The sequence below is a fragment of the Capricornis sumatraensis genome, chromosome 3 (genome assembly GCF_032405125.1).
Source record: "Capricornis sumatraensis isolate serow.1 chromosome 3, serow.2, whole genome shotgun sequence".
Lineage (NCBI taxonomy): Eukaryota > Metazoa > Chordata > Mammalia > Artiodactyla > Bovidae > Capricornis > Capricornis sumatraensis.
This window is the reverse complement of record NC_091071.1, coordinates 17,224,743-17,248,141: the sequence shown is the minus strand read 5'-3', so window position 1 is coordinate 17,248,141 and position 23,399 is coordinate 17,224,743. Positions and strand designations below refer to the sequence as shown.

Here is a 23,399-nt window from a genome sequence, read left to right as displayed (position 1 = left end):
GAATATTCCTGGACCAGGGATCAAACCCATGTCCCCTGCATTGGCAGGTAGATTCTTACCCACTGTACCACCAGGGAAGTCCTGATTATCCATTTTAAATATAGCAGTGTGTACATGTTGATCCACTGGAGTTTTATCTTAATCTCCAAGACCATGAGTAGCTAAGCTCACCTCTTAAAACTGCAGAAATGATTTTGAATGATAATTTTCCAAACCTGCACTTTTACATAGGAGAACATTTTCTTATTCAGGAAACCCTCCATAAGCTGATATTAACTGTAACTCCAATATAAAAATCAGATGTAATAGGGACACATTTTTCCTTGATCACAACTGTCTTGAACATGATTTCACTAAAAAAATTAAATTAAGCCCCACCCTGTACGTGCAGTGGCAAGGCTGCTGAGAAAGCGAAACTTCATCGGAATGGGAGAACTCTATTACATCCAGAGTCTAGTGAAAATCCAAAGTCAAATCCAGTCCATATGGGAAATGAGAGCCTTGTGGTTTTCATCCACACAGATGACTTCCAGAATGTTGGCTGCCTTCTGCTGTCACCCCCAGGCTGACTCCCTGATGGAGGAGATAGGATTCTTCATGTGGCCCAGATTCCCTGGGGACACCAGGCAGCTGTTTCCCACTGAGCTGGCCAGGACCTCCCACCAGCCCTGTTCCCAGAGTGGAGAACCAGCCCAGTTCAGCCCACTTCTGGAGACTCCGACCTCCCCAGGCAGGCTGTCTCCAGCTAAAACCTGAAGTACCTTGAGATTTCCCTAGTGGTCCCGTGGTTGGGAGTCTGCCTTCCAATGCGGGTCACGTGGGTTTGATTCCCGGTTGGGGAAGGGAAACTAAGATCCCACATGCCTTGGAGCAACTGAGCCCAAGCGCTCCAGAGCCCATGTGTCACAACTAAGACCCAGCCAAATAAACAAATAAATACCGAAAAAAGAAAATTTAAGTGCCTTGTGTCTGTTAGTCACTCAGTCATGTCTGACTCTTTGCGACCCCATGGACTGTAGCCCCGCAGGCTTCTCTGAACACGGAATTTTCCAGGCAGGAATACTGCAGCAGGTTGCCATTAAGTGCCTTAACTGGGTCTAAAGCAGTGTTTTTTCAAACTGAAGGTCATGACCCATCAGTAGCTTATAAAGCCAATTTTTTGAGTCATGACTTCTAATGCTTTCACCATTATATTTATTATTTATTATCATTTAAGATTTGAAGGGTGGAATGACTCATTTTTTAAAATTTTCTTGATTGATTTTGTGGCTGAGCTGGGTCTTCATTGCCGCGAGGGCTTTCTCTAGTTGTGGAGAGCGGGGCCTATTCTTCCTTGTGGTGCTTGGGCTTCTCATTGCAGTGGCTTCTCTTGTTGTGGAGCACGGGCTCTGGGGCAGGCAGGCCTCAGTATTTGTGGCACAGGGGCTTAGGTGCCTTGAGGCATGTGGAATCCTCTCAGACCCAGGATGGAACCCAGGTCCCCTGGCATGGCAGGTGGATTCTCAACTATTTTTTATTTAATTAATTGTCTGTCTGTTTTGATCATGCACACATTTATTTTATCAGTCACTTATATCTTTTTGATGACTTTTGCCAAACATCTGATTATGAACTTATTCAAACATACCAAACGGAGAAGGCAATGGCAACCCTCTCCAGTACTCTTGCCTGGAAACTCCCATGGACGGAGGAGCCTGGTAGGCTGCAGTCCACAGGGTCGCGAAGAGTCGGACACGACTGAGCGACTTCACTTTCAGTTTTCACTTTCATGCATTGGAGAAGGAAATGGCAACCCACTCCAGTGTTCTTGCCTGGAGAATCCCAGGGACGGGGGTGCCTGGTGGGCTGCCGTCTATGGGGTCGCGCAGAGTCGGACACGACTGAAGCGATCAGCAGCAGCAGCAGCAGCAGCAAACATACCAAAAAGATGTAAAAAGACATATTTCCACCTTCAGATTCCACTATCCAAATATATTTAAAAATTTTAGATGAAGATTATTTAAGTTTTAGATTCATCTTTAGACTATTTTTTTGGACTTCCCTGGTGGCTCAGACAGTACAGCGTCTGTCTACAGTGCGGGAGACCTGGGTTCGATCCCTGGGTTGGGAAGATCCCCTGGAGAAGGAAATGGCAATCCACTCCAGTGCTATTGCCTGGAAAATCCCATGGACAGAGGAGCCTGGTAGGCTACAGTCCATGGGGTCGCAAAGAGTCAGACACAACTGAGTGACTTTCCTTTCCTTTCTATTTTTAGATTAATTTTTTACATTATAGTTTGCCTACCATAGGGTTCACCTACTTCAGCGTACAGTTCAGTGAGTTTTGACAAATACAGTCAAGCAGCCACAATCACGTCTCAGGGCGGTGCCTTCACCACAAGAAAACTCCCCCTGCCCTTTGGCAGTGATCCTGCTTCCCACCTGGTCCCTGGCAACCACTGATCTAGCATCTCTCCCTAGAGTCTGTCATATGAACAGAATTATACAGTCAGTGGCATTTTTGAGTCTGGCTTCTTTCATAATACATCGTGTTTTGGAGATTTTTCCATAGTGTTGCGTGTATCTGAAGATTCCCTTTTGATTGCTGAATAGCGTTCCATCGCGTGGCTTAACTGAGGTTCATGTACTCATTCACCAGCTGGGGAACATCTGGTTTTTGGCAGTTATAAATAAAGTCACTGTAAACATTTCCAGACAGATTGCTGTGTGAGGCTGAGTTTTCATCTCTAGGATAAATATCTCGGAGTGGAAAAGTAGGTCATAAAGCGTGCTTTATTTTATGAGAAACTGCCCAAGTGTTTTCCAAATGACTGTAACATTTTGCATTTCCACCAGAGGTTATAAGAATTCCAGTTGATTCACTGGCACATGGAACTGTGATATATTTTTTTTTAATTTAATGTGAAAACACGAGCCATTCTAATGTGTGTTGAGGTATCTCATTGTGATTTTAATTCGTAGTTCCCCAAAAAGTTGGCTTAAAGCTCAACATTCAGAAAATGAAGATCATGGCATCTGGTCCCATCACTTCATGGGAAATAGATGGGGAAACAGTGGAAACAGTGTCAGACTTCATTTTTGGCGACTCCAAAATCACTGCAGATGGTGACTGCAGCCATGAAATTAAAAGACACTTACTCCTTGGAAGAAAACTTATGACCAACCTAGATAGCATATTCAAAAGCAGAGACATTACTTTGCCAATAAAAGTCTGTCTAGTCAAGGGTATGGTTTTTCCAGTAGTCATGTATGGATGTGAGAGTTGGACTATGAAGAAAGCTGAGCGCTGAAGAATTGATGCTTTTGAACTGTGGTGTTGGAGAAGACTCTTGAGAGTCCCTTGGACTGCAAGGAGATCCAACCAGTGCATTCTGAAGATCAGCCCTGAGATTTCTTTGGAGGGAATGATGCTAAAGCTGAAACTCCAGTACTTTGGCCACCTCATGCGAAGAGTTGACTAACTGGAAAAGACTCTGATGCTGGGAGGGACTGGAGGCAGGAGGAGAAGGGGACGACCGAGGATGAGATGGCTGGACGGCATCACTGACTCGATGGACTCGAGTCTGAGTGAACTCCGGGAGTTGGTGATGGACGGGGAGGCCTGGCGTGCCATGATTCATGGGGTCGCAAAGAGTCGGACACGACTGAGCAACTGAACTGAGCTGAATGACATGATGCTGAGCATCTTTTCATATGTTTATTTGCTATATGTCTACACGTGTTGGTCTGTTCAAGTCTTTTGCCCATTTAAAAACCTGAGTTGTTTTTCTACTGAGTTTTAGAGCTCTTTAGATTATAGACACAGTCTTTTACTAGATATACAGTTTGCAGATATTTTCTCACTGTGTGTGGCTTGCCTCTTTATTTCCTTAGTAGTATCTTTTCAAGAAGAGAAATGTCTCATTTTGGTGAAGTGCAATTTGTCAGTCTATCAGTTGTTTCACTTTTATCTACATTAACATGTTCAAACAGCTTTATTGAGGTAAAAACCATACAATTCAGCCATTGAAAGTATATAATTTAATCACCTTAGCGTATTCACAGATTTGTGCAACCTTCAGCACAATCAAGTTCATTACCTTTTCATTAGCCCAAGAAGAGACCCTGTATTCTTTACCGTTGGGATTCTGCCCTCTCATCCCCACGCCAATCTCTGGGCAACAGGATCTACATCCTGGCTCTTTAGAGTTGCCTGTTGTGGGCATTCTGTATATACAGAATCCACAACATATGGTCCTTCACAGGTGGCTTCTTTCACTTGGCACATGTTCATGGTTTATCCGTGTTGAAGCATGTATCGGTACTTCATTTCTTTCTATTCCCAAATAATGTTCTCCTGCATGAATCTGCTCCATTGCGTGTATCCACTGTCAGTCAATGAACATCTGCATTGTTTCTGCCTTTGGGCAATTATGAATAAACTTCCTGTTGTGTGTGTGCAAGTTGTTTACGTATTCTAGGTACAAGTCTCTTATCGGATCTATGATTTGCAAAAATTTTCTTTGATTCTGGGGATTGTCTTTTCAGTTTCTTAAAAGCCCCAAAGCTTTTAAATTTGATGATGTCAGATTTACTTTTTTTTTCCTCTTGTTGATTATGCTTTTTTGTGTCATAACTTAGAAACCATTTCCCAATTTAAGGTCAGGAAGATTTACATCTGTGTATTCTGGTGGCTCGTGGTAAAGAATCTACCAGCCAATGCAGGAGACGCAGGTTAGATCCTGGGTCAGGAACCCACTCTGATATTTTTGCCTGGAGAATCCCATGGACAGAGGAGCCTGGTGGGCTACAGTCCCTGGGGTCACAAAGAGTTGGGCATAACTTAGCAACTCAACAACAATAACAATTCTTCTAAGAGTCTTATGATTTAACTCTCACATTAAGGTCCTAAATCTGTTTTAAGATAATTTTTGTATCTGATGTGAAGTAAGGATCCAACTTCATTCTTTTGTATGTGAATACCCAGTTCTTCCAGCACCATTTATGAAAAGGTGGCTCTTTCCTCATTAAATTGTCCTGTTGTGTGTTGACAGTTTATATTTACTTCGTCACTTACACGTAAACATTTCCATTCCTCTATCCACCCACCAATCTATTTTATTTTCTGATGCATTTCAGAAAGTGCGTTGCAGACATACTTTCTCCTAACATTTCAGCATGCATATCATCAACTATAGTTCACTCTTTGTCCATGATTTTTTCTTTTTTTGTAAAATTTACATACAGTGAAATACACAGACCTTAAGTGTACCACTTGATGAGTTTTGACAGATGCACTCGGCTGTGCATGCAAATTCCTTATCAAGATATAGAACATCAACACCAACCCAAGAAAGTTCCCTCCCATGCATTTATTTTTATGTATTTATTTTTGACAAATGCATGTGCCCATGTAACCACCACCTTAATCAAGATACAGAACATTTCCATCTCCTAAGGAAGCTCTTTCAGTTCTTTGCTTTTAATCTTGCCCCACCCCATCCGCAGCCCAGACAGCCACTGATTTCATCTGTACCACTGTAGATTAGTTTTGTCTGTTACATAATTGCATATAAATGAAATCATATCATGTGTACTATTTTGTGATAAGCTTACTCCATCCCTGACCAACACTGGAAAAACAAAACAGAACAAAACACAGCAGAACGACTGGCAAGTTCCTTTGTGAAATATTGCTTTGTGGATCTTTGTTTCACACATACACATATGCACGTGTGTGTGTGCGTGTGTGTGTGCGTGCGTGATTGTACTGAGCCAACATAGAAAATGCATTTCTTACTGTGGGTTGCAGTCAAAATGATTTAAAAGTGACTGTACTCCTGAACTAAAACTCCCGTGTTTCTTTTCTACCTGTCTTGTCACCCTCCTTCCCCCGTCACCTTCCTTGATCTTCTATCAATTACCCCAGTAATTGGCCTCCTCTTAATACCTCTGCAAAATCTGTTTCTTCCCTCAGGCTACTGTTCCCACCTCATTCTACTCACGCTCAAACTGGAGAACTCCTGCTCACCCATAGGTTGCTCCAGCGTTGGCCCTTCTTCATGAAAACTTTGGTTTTCAGCTTCCCTCTCAGAACTGGTATAACATTGTGCCCTAATTACTTGGCCACGCTTTCCTCCAGCAGACCACAAGCTCCCTGGGGATGGGAACCATGTCTTTTTAACCTTCACAGTCTCTAGCTCCTAGGATGTGAAGACGTACAATAGGCATCAATAAATGTTCACTGAATGAATGAATAAACCCCTGACAGGGTTTGTTTTTTCATAATTGGAGTATAATTGCTCTACAACTGTGTTGTGTTTCTGTTGTTCAATGACATGAATCAGCTATGTGTGTACATATACCCTCTCCCTCTTGAGCCTCCCTCCAACCTGCCTCCCCACCCCACTCCTTTAGTCATCACTGGGTTTGATTTTTTTTTTCCCAAGGGCCCACTCCTGCATATTTTATTATCCTGTATGTCTCTGATTTCTTAACCATCATTTTTTATGACCTCCTTCAATCACCCTGAGACCTTAGTCTTTCAACTCTCTTCTCTCCACGCCCTATGCTAGCCCTTGCATCCTTGTAGTTTCTTTCCAGACATCCTGAGGCAAACAACTCATTATGAGGATGACATCGTATCCTTATCTTTGGGGCCTTTGCCCCAGCATGGCCTCATCTTCCAAGGAGATGTTAATGCTGTGACTGTGGATATGGGCACAGGTATGTAGGATGTAAAAGCGCCTGTGCACGGAGAGATGATCATAGCCAGGAGACTCACTGGCTCATTTTGGTCTGGGTCCTGCTCTCAAAGAAAAGGAGCCCATAGCTATAGCTCCCAGATAGAATTCCAGAGGGGAAGTATAGCAGATTGGCCAAGGGTACAGGCTGTGGAGGAGAGATACAGGGTATGGTCCGTTTTTACCATGTGCTAGCTGTGAGATCCTGAGCAAGTTACATAACCTCTCTGAGCCTCAGTGTCTTCATCTATAAAATGGGAATATGCAGTGTTGTTTGAAGATTTAGTGGGACAATTGATTATATAACACTGGGCACATGGCAAGTTTCCAAGAAATGGAAGTGAATCCGGTCTGGGGAAATAACATTCCCAACGGGTACATCTGAGTATCCAAATAACAAGAGAGAAGACCCAGCTAGAGGCAAGCTGAGTTAAAGACCAAAGACACAGAGAACTTCCCTGGTGGCTCAGTGGTTAAGAATCCGCCTTCCAATGCAGGGGACATGGGTTCGATCCCTGGTCCGGGAATATCCCACATGCCATGGGGCAAGTAAGCTCGTGCATCACAACTGCTAAAGCCTGCATGCAGCAAAATGAAGACCCAGCGCAGCCAAAAATAAAGAAGTCTGAAGACACAGACAGCACTAAAGGACGTCACCAAGGCCAAACAGCATTGATTGTGCAGAGGCTGAACATCCAGGAATAAAGTCTGGAGCCAGGAGGCCACTCCATTTAGGGAATGGACTCTAGGAAGGCAGGGCACATGCTGGCTTCTCCCGTGTTGGAAGAGTCTGGTGCTCTAGTGCCTCCTTCTTGCAAAACAGCTGGAGGGCAGGCGTGGGTGCCATCCTGTCGACAGCTTTGCAGTGGCACATTCTTCCTTCCTTCCACCAGAGACTAACCACTACAAATATTTCCTTGCACGGGCTGAGCATCCAGTTTAGGACTGCAAATGTTAAGACTGGAAAGATAACAGGTAAAAACAGGGCTTGTCTCCTGGCAACAAGGGGACAAGTATGTGCGGTGATAAACCACTGATATCCACAACAAATAAAGCTGCAGTTCCTGCAGCTTCAGCCAACTAGGTGAAGAGGACAGAGCCACGCCAGCTGACAGGTGGTAGTCCTGCTGCCAGGGAAGGCCATCCTGGGAACGCAGAAACATCCCAGGACAGCATGAGATATGGAGGCCCCGTGTGTCAAGAGCTGGTTTGCTTGTTCTTTAACTGTCAGGCTTCAGCTCCTCCTTGGTCACCCACCCCCGGACAGTTGAGGGTGACTCACTGAAGCATTCTAGGTCTCAGCCACCTCAACCATCCCATTGGCCGCACCTTTGTTCATTCATTCATTCACTCTCCAGGCCATCCATGGGTGCTGGGAACACAAGACCATTGTTTGCAGCTGTATGCCTATACCTAGCACAGTGCCTGGCGCATAGTAGGTACTCAATAAATATTGTTTCAAGGAAGAAATGAACAAGACAGAGTCAAAGTCTGCAAAGAGCTCACTGTCTAATAGAGGAAGCAAAACACAAAATCACAAGGTGCCCCAAACGCCTATACAAGGTCACTGGGTAAGTGCCCATAGGCATACAGAAGAGGAACCCCATCTGGGAAGCTCAAGACTTCTCCTCTGAGGAGGTGTCAGGCTTTCAAATGAGAGGGCGGTTTCTGAAGAATGAGGAGTGGAGGAAAAGCATAGCCAGGAGCAGTGATGGAGAAGGGAAAGCTCATATTATTAACCACTTACTATGGGCTGGAAATTTTATACTTGCTGAAGAATTGATGCTTTTGAACTGTGGTGTTGGAGAAGATTCTTGAGAGTCCCTTGGACTGCGAGGAGATCAAACAAGTCAATCCTAAAGGAAATCAGTCCTGAATATTCACTGGAAGGACTGACGTTGAAACTGAAACTCCAATACTTTGGCCACCTGATGTGAAGAGCTGACTCATTGGAAAAGACCCTGATGCTGGGAAAGATTGAAGGCGGGAGGAAAGGGGACAACAGAGGATGAAATGGTTGGATGGCATCACTGACTCAATGGACATGAGTTTGGGTAGGCTCCGGGAGTTGGTGATGGACAGGGAGGCCTGGCGTGCTGCAGTCCATGGGATCGCAAAGAGTCGGACATGACTGAGCAACTGACCTGAACTGAACTTACCATCTTAGAAAGGATTAGAATCTATCCATGATGACATGGGAGGGTGCGGCCTCTTGGCACTCCTAGAGTCCTTCTGCCTCTTGCTCTCCTGTCCACTGGGTCTCAGCTCGCACTGGATGATTGCAGCGCCCCAGCTGCTAACCAGCTGTGTCTCCTTCGGGCTCACCATCCATGCAACTGCCAGAGGGATTGTTCTAAAACCCACAGTTGAAACTCTCTTGCCTTGGTTTGAAAACCTTTTTTTGAATACCTATTTTATTTTTTGGCTGTGTTTCTATAGTTGCAGTGCACAGGTTTAGTTGTCCTGTATATTGAACCCATGTCCCCTGCATTGGAAGATGGATTCTTAATTATTGGACCACCAGGGAAGTCCCAATTTGGAATCTTTTTTTAACTGAGGATAATTGCTTTACAGAATTTTGTTGCTTTCTGCCAAATATCCAATTTGGAATCTTTTGATGCTGCACATCACGCAAGGCGGGTGATCAAGACCTTTTGTAATATGGCCCTAAGCAGGACTGCTTGCCCCAACCAGGCACTCCCTGAGATATACATGTACATCACCACCCCCTGCTTGTGCTGCCTTGTCAGCCCAGATGCCCATCTTCTTTCTAGCCTCCTTTAGAATGCTTCCACAGAAGCTCTCTCCTTTTGCCTTCAGGACCCATTTCAGAGGCCTCCTTTCTTGGAAGTCCCCACGCTTTCTGTTCACATAGTTTTATCCCTGATCGCAATCTGGTTGTGTTCAATCTGACTACTATCTCTTGAGTCCTCATTGCTATGAACTACAGGTCAACAACAGGGGAAGAGAAAGAAGACAAGTAAGGCTGGCTCTTTGCCCTTGGGAAGCCCACTGTATGATGGGAGGGTCTCCTGAGAGCCCTGTGGTCAAATTACCTTTTAAAACTGGGAACCTGTTTCCTTTGACCCAGTGGTTCTAAACCAGGGGCCACCCCCAACTCCCACTCCAGGGGGCATTTGGCAAAGTCTGGAGACATTTTGGTTGCTACAATGGGCAGATGCATCTGGAATCTAGTGGGCAGAGATCAAGGATGCAGCTAAACATCTCACAATGCACAGGACACACTCTCATGACAAAGAATCCCCCAGATCAAAATGTCAGTAGTACCAAAATTGAGAAACTCTGGTTTAACCTTTAAGCAATGGAGAGCCACAAGGAGAAGTTCACCCAAAAGAGAGAGATTTCACTCTGTGAACTCTGACAGCTGAGTCCATGGCAACTTAGAGGAAGGCAACCCTTGGAGATAGTATAATTCAGGACGTTTTTCCCTTTCTCCCAGGAAATCAGTGAAGTAAGCAGGCCTTCAGCCAAAAACACTAAGCTCTGTGGGCATTGCTCTCAGATGGCAAAATCGTACACCCTGCAACAAGCACGGTGTTGCTGTGTCAGTTAGGTTCCTGAGAAGAGTTTCTTTCTCCTGAGGAAGCGTGCTCACTCAGCACTCATCAGCTATGCTATCTTAAGCAAGTTTCATACCCTCTCTGTGCCTTTTCCTCCTCTGTAAATGGACCCAACAATAGTACCTAGTTCCTAGAGTTTTCGTGAGGACTAATTAGTATACGACAAGAGTCTATAACAGAGTCTGGTACACAGTGCCACACTGCTACATGAATGTGACATCGTCACATTTATGATGATGATTTTATCTCTTACCATCATCCTCTCATCGCCACCTCCATCCTTATCACCATCATCATCCTCAGCTTCAGCATCCTCACCATTAAAACCACCGCCATCATCACAAACGGCATCATCCCAGCCACCACCACCATGATCGTCCCCATCAGCACCGTCATTGTCGTCACCACCATCACTATCACCATCATCATCATCATTGCTCTCTTTTGGAAGAAACCTTGTTTCTTGGCCCCATCTTATTTGTGGTTTGATTGGATGTCAGTCAGCCCCAAGGGTGGTCGCAAAAGGGATCCACCTACAGCCCCACTGACTCCTCAGACCCATAGTCTCTCTTGCAGAGCTTGGTTCAAGGTTGTTATCAACTCCTCATGTCCTCAGTCCCCCAAAACCAGGTGAGCCAGGCCGGCTTGGAGACCCCAGTCAGCTCCAGCTCTTACAATAAACTCCCTGGATCTGTTCTGTTAAACTTCAGAATGACAAAAAGCCAAGTCACAGAAGCATACACAGTCAGAATTTCTCCTGTGGAGAAATGGTGTCTGGAAGTTGACCGCAGCTGGTGTGATTCAGCTGTTCAAAGATGTCAGGGCCCCCATGCTGGGAAAATTCTTCTCTCCTTACCAGAATTTCAGATATCAGTGGTTGCTGGAGTTTATTCTGTAGTTTGCAGGCCCCAGAACGTCCACACTGCGGTTGTCTTTGCCTTCTCTCATGGCAGCAAGATGGGCTGTGTTCACAACAGTGAGACCCCCTTCTGTCACGTGATGCTAACGGTTGCCCCGGAAGCACTTCCCCCATAATACACGGATGTCCTCGTACATTTTGTTGGCAGAGCTGGATCATCCAGCAACCCCTCGGACAAGGGAGGCTGGGAAAGTTGGAATGGGATTGTCGTGATCGGCTGAAACAAATCATGCTCCATTACCTCAGGGAGGGCACATGGCTGCCCTGATGAAGTCTGGGTTCTGTTGGCAAGAGAAAAAAAGGAAGGTGGGTATCGTGGGTCGGCAGCAGGTCAATACAATGGCTGCAAAACAAACTATCCCCAAACTTAGTGCATTTCTTTTGCTCCTGAACCTGCAACCCGGTCGGGCTCAGTGGAGATAGTTTGTCTCTGTGCTATTTGGCGTCAGGCTGAAACTGTCACAGCATTCACTTGGCTCGTGGCTTTGCAATCTGGTGAGGGCTCAGTGGACTCCACTCGGCTCTGTTTCCCTTGGTGTCAGGAGTGGGAGCTGAACACATCGGATGTCTCCCTCGCTTGCACATGGGCCTGGGCTGACAAGTTCCCAACAGCTGGGGATCCTCAGGCCTTCTATCTCTTTCCATGTGCTCTCTCTAGGATGATTGGTGGCTTCAGCATAGCTGGACTTCTCACACATGTCAGCTCAAGGATCCCAAGGTATGGGCTGAGAGAGAGAGACAGAAAGGAAGGGAGAGAAGGAGAGAAGGAGGGAGGGATGGAGGGAGGGAGAGAAAGAAACAGAAAAATCAAGTAAGGAAGAAAGAAAGAGAAAGGAAGAAAGAAAAAGCTTCTATACACAGTCCTTCTATCCATCACAAAAAGTAACCCAAATGGATCATAAACCTAAATTTATAATATAAAACTATAAAACTTCTAGATGACATAGCAGAAAATCTAGGATCTAGATTTGGCAATGATTTTTTAGATACAACACCAATAGCATGATGCCCCAAAGAGAAAACTCAATAACTTGGATCTCATTAAGAGGCAAAACTTCCACTTTACCAAAAAAAAAAAAAAAATTGTTAACAGAATGAGAAGCCACAGGCTTGTAAAAACAATCTTTGCAAAGCACATGTCCAATTAAGGACTTGTATCCAAACTATACAAAGAATTCTTTTAAACTCGACTCTAAGAAATGAAACAACCCAATTTAAAAAATGGGCAAAAGTTCTTAACAGATGAGAAGGAAGATACACAGATGGCAAATAAGCATATGAAAATATGTTCTACATAATGTATCTTGATGGAACTTGCAAATTAAAATGAGATAGCATTACACATCTACTAGACTGGCTAAGATCCAAAAAGCCGACAGCACAAAATGCTGGTGGGAACGCAGAACAACGGGAACTCACGTGTATTACTGATGGAAATGCAAAATGGCTGAGCCGCTTTGGAAGAGAGTTTGGCAGTTTCTTACAAAACTAAATATTCTTATCAAATGATCTTAACAATCACACTCCATAGTTACCCAAAGGAGCTGAAAACATGTCCACACAAAAACCTGCACACAAGTGTTTGTAGCAGCTTTATTCATACTTGTCAAAAACTGAGAGCAATCAAGGAGTCTTTCCGTAGGTGAATAGCTAAATAAACAGTGTACATCCAGACAATGGAATATTATTATTCAGTGCTAAAAAGAAATGAGGTATCAAGCCATGAAAAGACCTGAGGGAGCCTTAAATGCATATTACTAAAGGAAAGAAGAAGGCAATGGCAACCCACTCCAGTATTCTTGCCTAGAGAATCCCTTGGACAGAGGAGCCTGGTGGGCTGCTGTCCACGGGGTCGCACAGAGTCAGACACGACTGAAGCGACTCAGCATGCCTGCATGCATTGGAGAAGGAAATGGCAACCCACTCCAGTAATCTTGCCTAGAGAATCCAAGGGACAGAGAAGTCTGATGGGCTGCCATCTATGGGGTCACACAGCGTCAGACACGACTGAAGCAACTTAGCAGCACCAAAGGAAAGAAGCCAGTCTTAAAGAGGCTATATACTGTCAGATTCCAACTATATGACATTCTGAAAAAAGCAAAACTATAGGGACAGTAAAATCAATGGTTTCCAAGGTTCAGGAGGAAGAAGAGGACGAGGCGAAGCCTAAGAGATTTTCAGGGAAGTGAAACTCCTCTATGTTGCTATATGACTAGATGGGCTTCCCTACTGGCTCAGAGGGTAAAGAACCTGCCTTCAATGCAGGAGACCCAGGTGCAATCCCTGGGTTGGGAAGATCCCTTGGAGAAGGGAATGGCTACCCACTCCAGTATTCTTGCCTGGAGAATTCCATGGACAGAGGAGCCTGGCAGGCTACAGTCTATGGGGTCGCAAAGAGTTGGACATGATTGAGCAACTAACACTTTCACTTTCACATGAGTGGATAGAGGGCTTCCCAGGTGGTGCTAGTGGTAAAGAACCCACTTGCTAAAGCAGGAGATGTAAGAGACGCGGGTTCGATTCCTGGGTAGCGAAAATCTGCTGGAGGAGGAAATGGCAACCCATTCCAGTATTCTTGCCTGGAGAATCCAGACAGAGGGGCCTAGCGGGCTAAGTCCAAGGGGTCACAAAGAGTCGGACATGACTGAAATGACTTCACACATGCACACACACACGCATGAGTGGATAGAAGTCATTATGCATCTGTCAAAACCCACAGAACTGCTCAACAACAGCCCTACTACTGGGCATATACCCTGACAAAACTAGAATTAGAGAAGACACATGTACACCAATGTTCACTGCAGCACTACTTACAATATTTACAAACATTGTAAATATTTACCGTTTACAACAACCAACCCCGATGTCCATCGACAGAAACGTTGTATATGTTGTACATATACACAGTGGTATATTACTCAGCCTTAAAAAAAGAATGAATTAGAGTCAGTTGAACTGAAATGGATGAACCTAAGTACTCTTGCCTTGAAAATCCCATGGACAGAGGAGCTTGGGGCAGGCTACTATCCATGGGGTCACAAAGAGTCGGGCATGACTGAGCGACTTCACTTCACTTCAGAGCCTGTTACACAGGGTGAAGTAAGTCAGAAAGGGAAAAACTAGTATCATATATTAATGCATATATATGAAATCAAGAAAAATGGTACTGTTGAACCCACTTGCAGGGCAGGAATAGAGATGCAAACGTGGGTAATAGACTTGTGGACACAGTGAAGGGAGGAGAAGGTGGGACAAATTGAGAGAGTAGCCTTGAAATATATACACCACCATGTGCAAAATAGAAAACCAGTGGGAAGTTGCTGTGTAACACAGGGAGCTCAGCCTGGTGCTCTGTGATGACCTAGAGGGGTGGGATTGGGGTGGAGGGAGGGAGGCTCAAGAAGGAGAGAATATATATATATATACTTATGGCTGATTCCAAATTTGCTGGCATATTGAGTGCAGCACTTTCACAGCATCATCTTTCAGGATTTGAAACAGCTCAACTGGAATTCCATCACCTCCACTAGCTTTGTTCATAGTGATGCTTTCTAAGGCCCACTTGACTTCACTTTCCAAGATGTCTGGCTCTAGATTAGTGATCACATCATCATGATTATCTGGGTCGTGAAGATCTTTTTTGTACAGTTCTTCCGTGTATTCTTGCCACCTTTTCTTAATATCTTCTGCTTCTGTTAGGTCCATACCATTTCTGTCCTTTATCGAGCCCATCCTTGCATGAAATGTTCCCTTGGTATCTCTAATTTTCTTGAAGAGATCTCTAATCTTTCCCATTCTGTTCTTTTCCTCTATTTCTTTGCATTGATCACTGAAGAAGGCTTTCTTATCTCTTCTTGCTATTGTTTGGAACTCTGCATTCAGATGCTTATATCTTTCCTTTTCTCCTTTGCTTTTCACCTCTCTTCTTTTCACAGCTATTGGTAAGGCCTCCCCAGACAGCCATTTTTCTTTCTTGCATTTCTTTTCCATGGGGATGGTCTTGATTCCTGTCTCCTGTGCAATGTCACGAACCTCATTCCATAGTTCATCAGGCACTCTGTCTATCAGATCTAGTCCCTTAAATCTATTTCTCACTTCCATTGTATAATCATAAGGGATTTGATTTAGGTCATACCTGAATGGTCTAGCGGTTTTCCCTACTTTCTTCAATTTAAGTCAAATTTGGTAACAAGGAGTTTATGATCTGAGCCACAGTCAGCTCCTGGTCTTATTTTTGTTGACTGTATAGAGCTTCTCCATCTTTGGCTGCATAGAATATAATCAATCTGATTTCGGTGTTGACCATCTGGTGATGTCCATGTGTAGAGTCTTCTCTTGTGTTGTTGGAAGAGGGTGTTTGCTATGACCAGTGCATTTTCTTAGCAAAACTCTATTAGTCTTTGCCCTGCTTCATTCTGTATTCCAAGGCCAAATTTGCCTGTTACTCCAGGTGTTTCTTGACTTCCTACTTTTGCATTCCAGTCCCCTATAATGAAAAGGATATCTTTTTTGGGTGTTAGTTCTAAAAGGTCTTGTAGGTCTTCATAAAACCATTCAACTTCAGCTTCTTCAGTGTTACTGGTTGGGGCATAGACTTGGATAACTGTGATATTGAATGTGATGGAATTCCAGTTGAGCTGTTTCAAATCCTGAAAGATGATGGTGTGAAAGTGCTGCACTCAATGTGCCACCAAATCTGGAAAACTCAGCAGTGGCCACAGGACTGGAAAGTTCAGTTTTCATTCCAGTTCCAAAGAAAGGCAATGCCAAAGAATGCTCAAACTCCACACAATTGCACTCATCTCACATGCTAGTAAAGTAATGCTCAAAATTCTCCAAGCCAGGCTTCAGCAATACGTGAACCGTGAACTCCCTGATGTTCAAGCTGGTTTTAGAAAAGGCAGAGGAACCAGAGATCAAATTGCCAACATCCGCTGGATCATGGAAAAAGCAAGAGAGTTCCAGAAAAACATCTATTTCTGCTTTATTGACTATACCAAAGCCTTTGACTGTGTGGATCACAATAAACTGTGGAAAATTCTGAAAGAGATGGGAATACCAGACCACCTAACCTGCCTCTTGAGAAATCTGTATGCAGGTTAGGAAGCAACAGTTAGAACTGGACATGGAACAACAGACTGGTTCCAAATAGGAAAAGGAGCACGTCAAGGCTGTATATTGTCACCCTGCTTATTTAACTTATATGCAGAGTACATCATGAGAAATGCTGGACTGGAAGAAACACAAGCTGGAATCAAGATTGCTGGGAGAAATATCAATAACCTCAGATATGCAGATGACACCACCCTTATGGCAGAAAGTGAAGAGGAACTAAAAAGCCTCTTGATGAAAGTAAAAGAGGAGAGCGAAAAAGTTGGCTTAAAGCTCAACATTCAGAAAATGAAGATCATGGCATCCGGTCCCATCACTTCATGGGAAATAGATGGGGAAACAGTGGAAACAGTGTCAGACTTTATTTTTTTGGGCTCCAAAATCACTGCAGATGGTGACTGCAGCCATGAAATTAAAAGACGCTTACTCCTTGGAAGGAAACTTATGACCAACCTAGATAGTATATTCAAAAGCAGAGACATTACTTTGCCAACAAAGGTCCGTCTAGTCAAGGCTATGGTTTTTCCAGTGGTCGTGTATGGATGTGAGAGTTGGACTGTGAAGAAGGCTGAGTGCCCAAGAATTGATGCTTTTGAACTGCGGTGTTGGAGAAGACTCTTGAGAGTCCCTTGGACTGCAAGGAGATCCAACCAGTCCATTCTGAAGGACATCAACCCTGGGATTTCTTTGGAAGGAATGATGCTAAAGCTGAAACTCCAGTACTTTGGCCACCTCATGCGAAGAGTTGACTCATTGGAAAAGACTCTGATGCTGGGAGGAATTGGAGGCAGGAGGAGAAGGGGATGACCGAGGATGAGATGGCTGGATGGCATCACTGACTCGATGGATGTGAGTCTGAGTGAACTTCGGGAGATGGTGATGAACAGGGAGGCCTGGCGTGCTGTGATTCATGGAGTCGCAAAGCATCGGACACAACTGAGGGAGTGAACTGAACTGAACTGAACTGAACTATGGCTGATTCACGTTGTTGTACAGTAGAAGCCAACACAACATTGTAAAGCAATTATCCTCTAATTGCAAATGTTTTTAAATGAAAGAAAAAGGGAAGCAAGTGTGAACCTTAATGTAAACAGCACACTTTAGTTAATAATAATGTAAAAATACCAGGTCACTAATTGTTACCAATGTACTGCATTAAAGCAAGTTATGTGACTAATAGGGGAAATTATGCACAGAAGAGAGGGTATATGGGAGCTCTCTATGTATTAATTTTTTGTTAAATCTACAGAAAAATTCTAAATAAATTTTAAATGTTTTTAAACCTGAAAGACAGGATTGAAAACAGGTAATATGATGCAGTGTGAGCTGAGCTAGTATTAAGACCAAACCTGGCAACTGCCTGGGTTGAGGACCGGAGTTTTTATTACTTTGGGGTCTCCAGGACCCCGCCAAGGCCTGACACACAGCAGCCACTAATAAAATTCAGGCAGCTCAGCAGTAACCCGAATAGTGCAACTGGGTGCGAGATGGCAAACTTTACATTTATTATCTCTCTAGGGCTTCAGGACAGTGCCCTCTTTTCATTAGCTCTTTATTTTGACATAATTTCGGACTTACAGAAAAGTGGCAAGTATGAAGAATTCCCATATTCCCTTCCTACGTGCTGCGTGCTAAGTCACTTCAGTCGTGTCCGACTCTTTGCAACCTGATGGACACTACGTAGCCCACCAGGCTCCTCCGTCCATGGGATTCTCCCAGCAAGAAAGTCCATGGGATTTTCCTGGCAAGAATACTGGAGTGAGTTGCCATGCCCTCCTCCAGATCTTCCCAACCCAGGAGCTGAACTTGTGTCTCTTACATCTCCTTCATTAGCAGGTGGGTTCTTTACCACTAGTGCCATATGGGAAGCCCATTCCCTTTCTCTAGATTTCCCAATATCTTCACATCCGATCACGTCTACCCCTGCCTTTCCTAGCTCTTCAGGGCTATTTTTTAAATATTTACTTCTGTTGATTTATTTGACCGTCCCGGGTCTTAGATGCAGCATGCAAACTCAGTTGTGGCAGATGGGATTTAGTTCCCCATCCAGGGATCAAACCTCTGCCCGCCTGCATTGGGAGTGTGTAGTCTTAGCCACTGGACCATCAGGAAATTCCCTTCAGTGCTATTTTTACCCCATTTTACAACCAAGCAAACAGGCAGAGGGAGCAGGCTCTAAATTGGCTTCTTTCTCATTTTCCTTCTGATCAGAACAACAATGTACATTTATTGAGCACCTGATATGTGCCTGGCATTGTTCTAAGCACTTTTCAAGTATTTCAGACCATAGGAAGTGGGGCCTGTGGTCATCCCCACTTTGCAGACGTGGGAGCTGAGGTACAGTGCCATAGAAGCAGAGGGGTTAGTGCATAGTCCATCTGGTAGAAGCTAGAGAAGAGAGAAGATGGCTTAAAGATGCAGAAAACAGGGTGGGAGCCCAATCTGGGAGGAGAGGAGGGCAGACAGCTCAAGCCGTACACTTCTAAAATGAGACTTCTGCCATCTCTGGATAAATGCCAGTCGCTCAGTCATGTCCGACTCTTTGCAGCCCCATGGGCTGTAGCCCGCCAGGCTCCTCTGTCCATGGAATTCTCCAAGCAAGAATATTGAGTTGGGTTGCCATTCCCTTCTCCAAGGGATCTTCCCAACCCAGGGATTGAACCTGGGATTCCCTCATTGCAGGCAGATGCACAGATTGTTTTACCACCTGAGCCACCCACAAACTCAGAAACACCAAGACGGAACGAAAGGTTTCAGGTTTACAAAGGGACCCCAGCACTGTCCAGCCTAAGTCTGCATACCTCCGACTTGACTTTCTTCCCCTCTCCCCTCCTGAGGGCTCTCCAGTCAACCTGACCTCCAGGCAATTCCTTCAACATGCTAAGTTGGTTCCTATCCCAGGACTTTTGCACTGGTTGTTCCCCCTTCTAAACTAGTCTAGCCCGTGTCCTCCTTAGACTCGAAGCTCAAATCTCTCATCCCTGGGGAGGAGACAGGTTTCTCTCTGTTTTACTCTCTTCTTGGTATCTCTTGTTACCTGAAATATTTTATTCATTTACTGTTTTTCCCCTATCTTCTGGGCTCCATCACGACTTTTACGATGTTGCTTTTAAGGGTTTAGTGATCCATGGTCCCTGGGTTCGAACCCCCACCGGCTGCATGATTCTGAACAAGTTCCCCCACAAAGGCTCTGTGCCTCGGTTTTCCCATCTAAAAAACTGGGGGACTGCACTATAGCTCCCTCACAGGGTAGCTGGCGGTTAATATTAACATATGCAGCGCCTTAGAAAGGGGTCTGCCAGACGGGACTAACTGCTAATTGAAGAATTGTTTTCTGGAATGCGGCATATGGTAGGCGCTCCGAAAACATATCCGCGTTCAGGAAAAGTTGGGCTTGCCGGAAAAGGGAGAAGGCTTCAAGATGCCCAGCTCCCCAGTCCTGAATGCACCTGCCCTCGGCGGAGAGAGACAGCTGGGGGCCTCAGAGGGAATGGCAGGGACCGGGGCGACCGACGGGCTGATGCTAAATTCGGGAGCTGGGATTTTATTCTGAAAGAGAGGGGAAGCCCTGCGGAGTTCTCTTGGCTGGGGTGTGACCTCCGGTGGCCGCGGGGCCCAGGCGCTGGGGTCGCCTCCTGGAGAGATCGGAAGCCCCTCGGACTGCGGGGACTGAGGGAACAGGGACGCTGCCGGGACCTGCGGCGGCCCCACCGGGAGGGCGCCCAGGGGAGCGCCGGGTGCGCGGGGCGGGGAGGCGCAAGCCAATGGGCGGACACGGGGCGGGGCGCAGGAAGCGGGGCGGGCTCGCCCGGCGCCCAGGAAAGCCCCGAGCGGCGCGGCCAGGGAAGGGACGGCCTCCCGGGGGCTCCCCTACTTCCCGCTCTGGGGCCGGCGCGGCGAATGGACCTGGAGGGCGCAGGTAGGAGCCGGCTCCCGCGTACGAGTGGAAGGTGGGGGAAATCGGTCCAGGCATGTCGTGGCGGCTGGGAGGGCGCTGGGCTGCCGACGGCGGGGACCCCGCGATCACCCGATCCCCAGCGGGGATCGCCCACTTGCCGGCTCTTCTCGGCGAGCGGGGCTGCGGCGACTCCGACCGGCCGGCCCCGCGCAGCTGAAGCGGGCCTGGGGAGGCCAGTCCTGGGTGCTTGGGAGCGTCTTGAGCGTGGCGGTGAGACGGGTCTTGGCTCATCACCCCCGTCCCCCCCAACTCCTTTCCCGGTTCTTCTCTGGGCACTCACTCCCAGCCCGCGCACAGGAAGTTGGTGAGGATTCCGGGGAGAGAAAGGGTGGGGAAAGTTCTGAAAACTCTGAAGTTGGAGACCGATCAAAGAATAGAGTGAAACTAGGCCTTTCGACCTTTGCTCTCCTTATTTGAATACTGGATGGGCCCAATAATAGCGAACATTTGCTGGAACTTATGTTGTATGGGTCTGTCCTGAGCATTGAAAGTATTCTGAGTTAAATCTCAAAATAGCCATTCTGGTTGGTGCTCTGTGTGTATTGTGGCCATTTTGCAGATGAGGACTGCTGAGGCAGAGGCAGCTTTAATGACTTGCCCAAGCTGATGCCCACAAGGCAACTGTGGAGCAGGAATCAGACCCAGTCATTCTGGCACCAGAGCCAGAGCAGTCCACAAAACAACAAAATTTGTCAAATTATTTTAGGAACAAATTCTCCAGAGGATTCTATTAAAAGATGCACATTCTCAGGCTCTTTTTGGTGAGGTTCAGATTCAGCAAACCCCAGAATCTAGATGATTCTTCTCCTTGTTTTCCTTGAACGAAATCTGTATTTCTTATAATCAGGAGACACTGGGGACCAGCAAACTTGATGCCTGCTGCCAAGATTCACAGATCACCCTCCAGGCCAGCACTTACCCTGTTGGAACCCTGACATTTGCCCTCTGTGAGGTGTGACCCCTCCCCTGCAGCTCTTCCTCTATGGGTGGTGTTTAAGGAACACCAGACATTTGCTGGGACATCAGAGCCTTTATGAAAGCCCTCAAGTTCAGTGGGGAAACTGAGGCTCGGGTTTACGTTAGTCTGGGTTTCCCCCGCAGTCAGGGCATTGCAGAGTCCTGCAAAGGCCACTTGAACTCAGCTAGCCCCACCATGAGTACAGATGAGCCTGATGGGATGTGGAAGGGGGGATGACCTACCCTAGCCATTCATTCACTCATTAGCATTCACTGGGCTCCCACTGGGCACTGCTTGAGTGCTGTTCAGGGCACTGGTGTGTGCCTTCAAGGAGCTGCCCCTGGGTGAAGGGGTTGTGGGGGCAGGGGAGAGCTATGAGAAAGAAAGGAACGATAAGGCGAGGGTGATCAACCTTCGCGAGGCAATGGGACGGACTTCGTGGAGCAGGGACCTGTGAGCCAGCCCTGGGAGAGGAGTTGGGGAGCTTGGTAGATGCAGAATGCTGAGCAGTGGGAACAGCATAGATAAAGGCTAAGGGGTCGTGCAGGGGCCGCGGGGAAGGGGAGAAAAGCCAGTGATGGATGGAAAGGTGGGACATGTCATGAAAGGCCTTGCACGCCATGAGAGGAGTATGGGCCAATGTATTTTACTTTTGCCCGAACCGTAAGAATCACAATGCAGATTCCTGGACCCCCACCCTGGATTTCTAGAGTCACATCTTGGTGGGAGGCTGTGGGAAGTTTGAAGGGAGGAAGAAGCACTAGCCTGTAGCCCTGATTACAACACAGTCAGTTCCCAGCAGGTCTGGGATGACCTGAGCATTTCCAAATTCTGGGCAGTGACGCAGTGACTCAGTGACTGATGCGTTTTGTTGTACAACTAAAGCCCACGGTTGCAGATAGCCCAGGCAGAGACAGGAATTGTCCCTGAAGGCATTCACAATTTCCTGGTGCTCAGATCCAGAAAAAAGTGCTGAGTTGAAGTATCAGGGATGTGAGAAGAAAAACCCTTTCCTGGACCTCCTTTTCTCAAGCGTCCCCCACCCCCAATCCCTACCCCCAGATGGAGGAGAGAATTCAGAGGAGAGAGTTCGAGATCAAATGCCCACTGCCCTCGATGCCACCTGGGAGTGGAGAAGAGACACAAGCCCCCTGGGTGCTTCATTTCCTCACATTTGTAAAACTGAGCTTCTGTGAGTTGTTAATGACATCATGTTTTATAAGCTCCCTAGCGCAATTTCCAACACATAATACTTCCACCGTCAATGTTCATGTCTGTTGTACCTGTCAAGACGAATAGCTTGGAGGTTAAGAGCATGGACTCTGGAGCCAGGTCGCCCAGGTTCAAATGCTGGTTCTGCTCATTCTTCTATTTATTTATTATTTATGGCTGAGCTGGGTCTTCGTTGCTGCGAGGGCTTTCTCTAGTTGCGAGAGGAGGGGCTACTCTTTGTTGCAGTGTGAGGGCTTCTCATCGTGGTGACTTCCCTTATCGTGGAACTCGGGCTCTAGGTGCTCGGACTTCAGTGGTTGTGGAGTGTGGGCTCAGTAATTGCGGCTACTAGCAACCCTGACTTCCCTGGTGGCTCAGACGGTAAAGCGTCTGCCTACAATGCAGGAGACCCGGGTTCAATCCCTGGGTCGGGAAGATCTCCTGGAGAAGGAAATGGCAACCCACTCCAGTATTCTTGCCTGGAAAATTCCATGGACAGAGAAGCCTGGTAGTCTACAGTCCATGGGGTCGCAGAGTCGGACACGACTGGGCAACTTCACAGCAACCCACTCCAGTACTCTTGCCTGGAAAATCCCATGGACGGAGGAGCCTGGTAGGCTACAGTCCACGGAGTTGCAAACAGTTGGACAGGACCGAGCAACTTCACTTTCACTTTCAGGCTCTAGAGCACAGGCTCAATAGTTGCGGTGCACAGGCTTAGCTGCTCTGCCGCATGTGAGATCTTCCCAGACCAGGGATCGAACCCATGTCTTCTGCATTGACAGGCAGATTCTTAACCACTGAACAGGGATGTCCACGTGCTACTTCTTTTGGAGCCAATGTCTCAGGACCTTAGTTTCCCCATTTGTGAAATTATTATGACTACTTTATACCTTTTGTGGTGATGAACTGAATTCTTAAGTGTCAGGCATAC

The 23,399-nt window shown here is 46.2% G+C and overlaps 1 protein-coding gene across 2 annotated transcripts in view; it reads left to right on the top strand.

The window, feature by feature from the left end:
* The first annotated feature begins 20,171 nt into the window (after positions 1 to 20,171).
* IL4R (interleukin 4 receptor) overlaps positions 20,172 to 23,399 on the top strand; it is a 50,040-nt gene continuing 46,812 nt past the window's right edge. Inside the window, exon 1 of one of the 2 annotated variants that reach the window (XM_068966972.1) lies at positions 20,172 to 20,256. The gene's annotated coding sequence lies outside the window, so the exon portion shown is untranslated. The remainder of the gene's footprint in view (positions 20,257 to 23,399) is intronic. The other variant, XM_068966971.1, reaches the window with a different exon arrangement.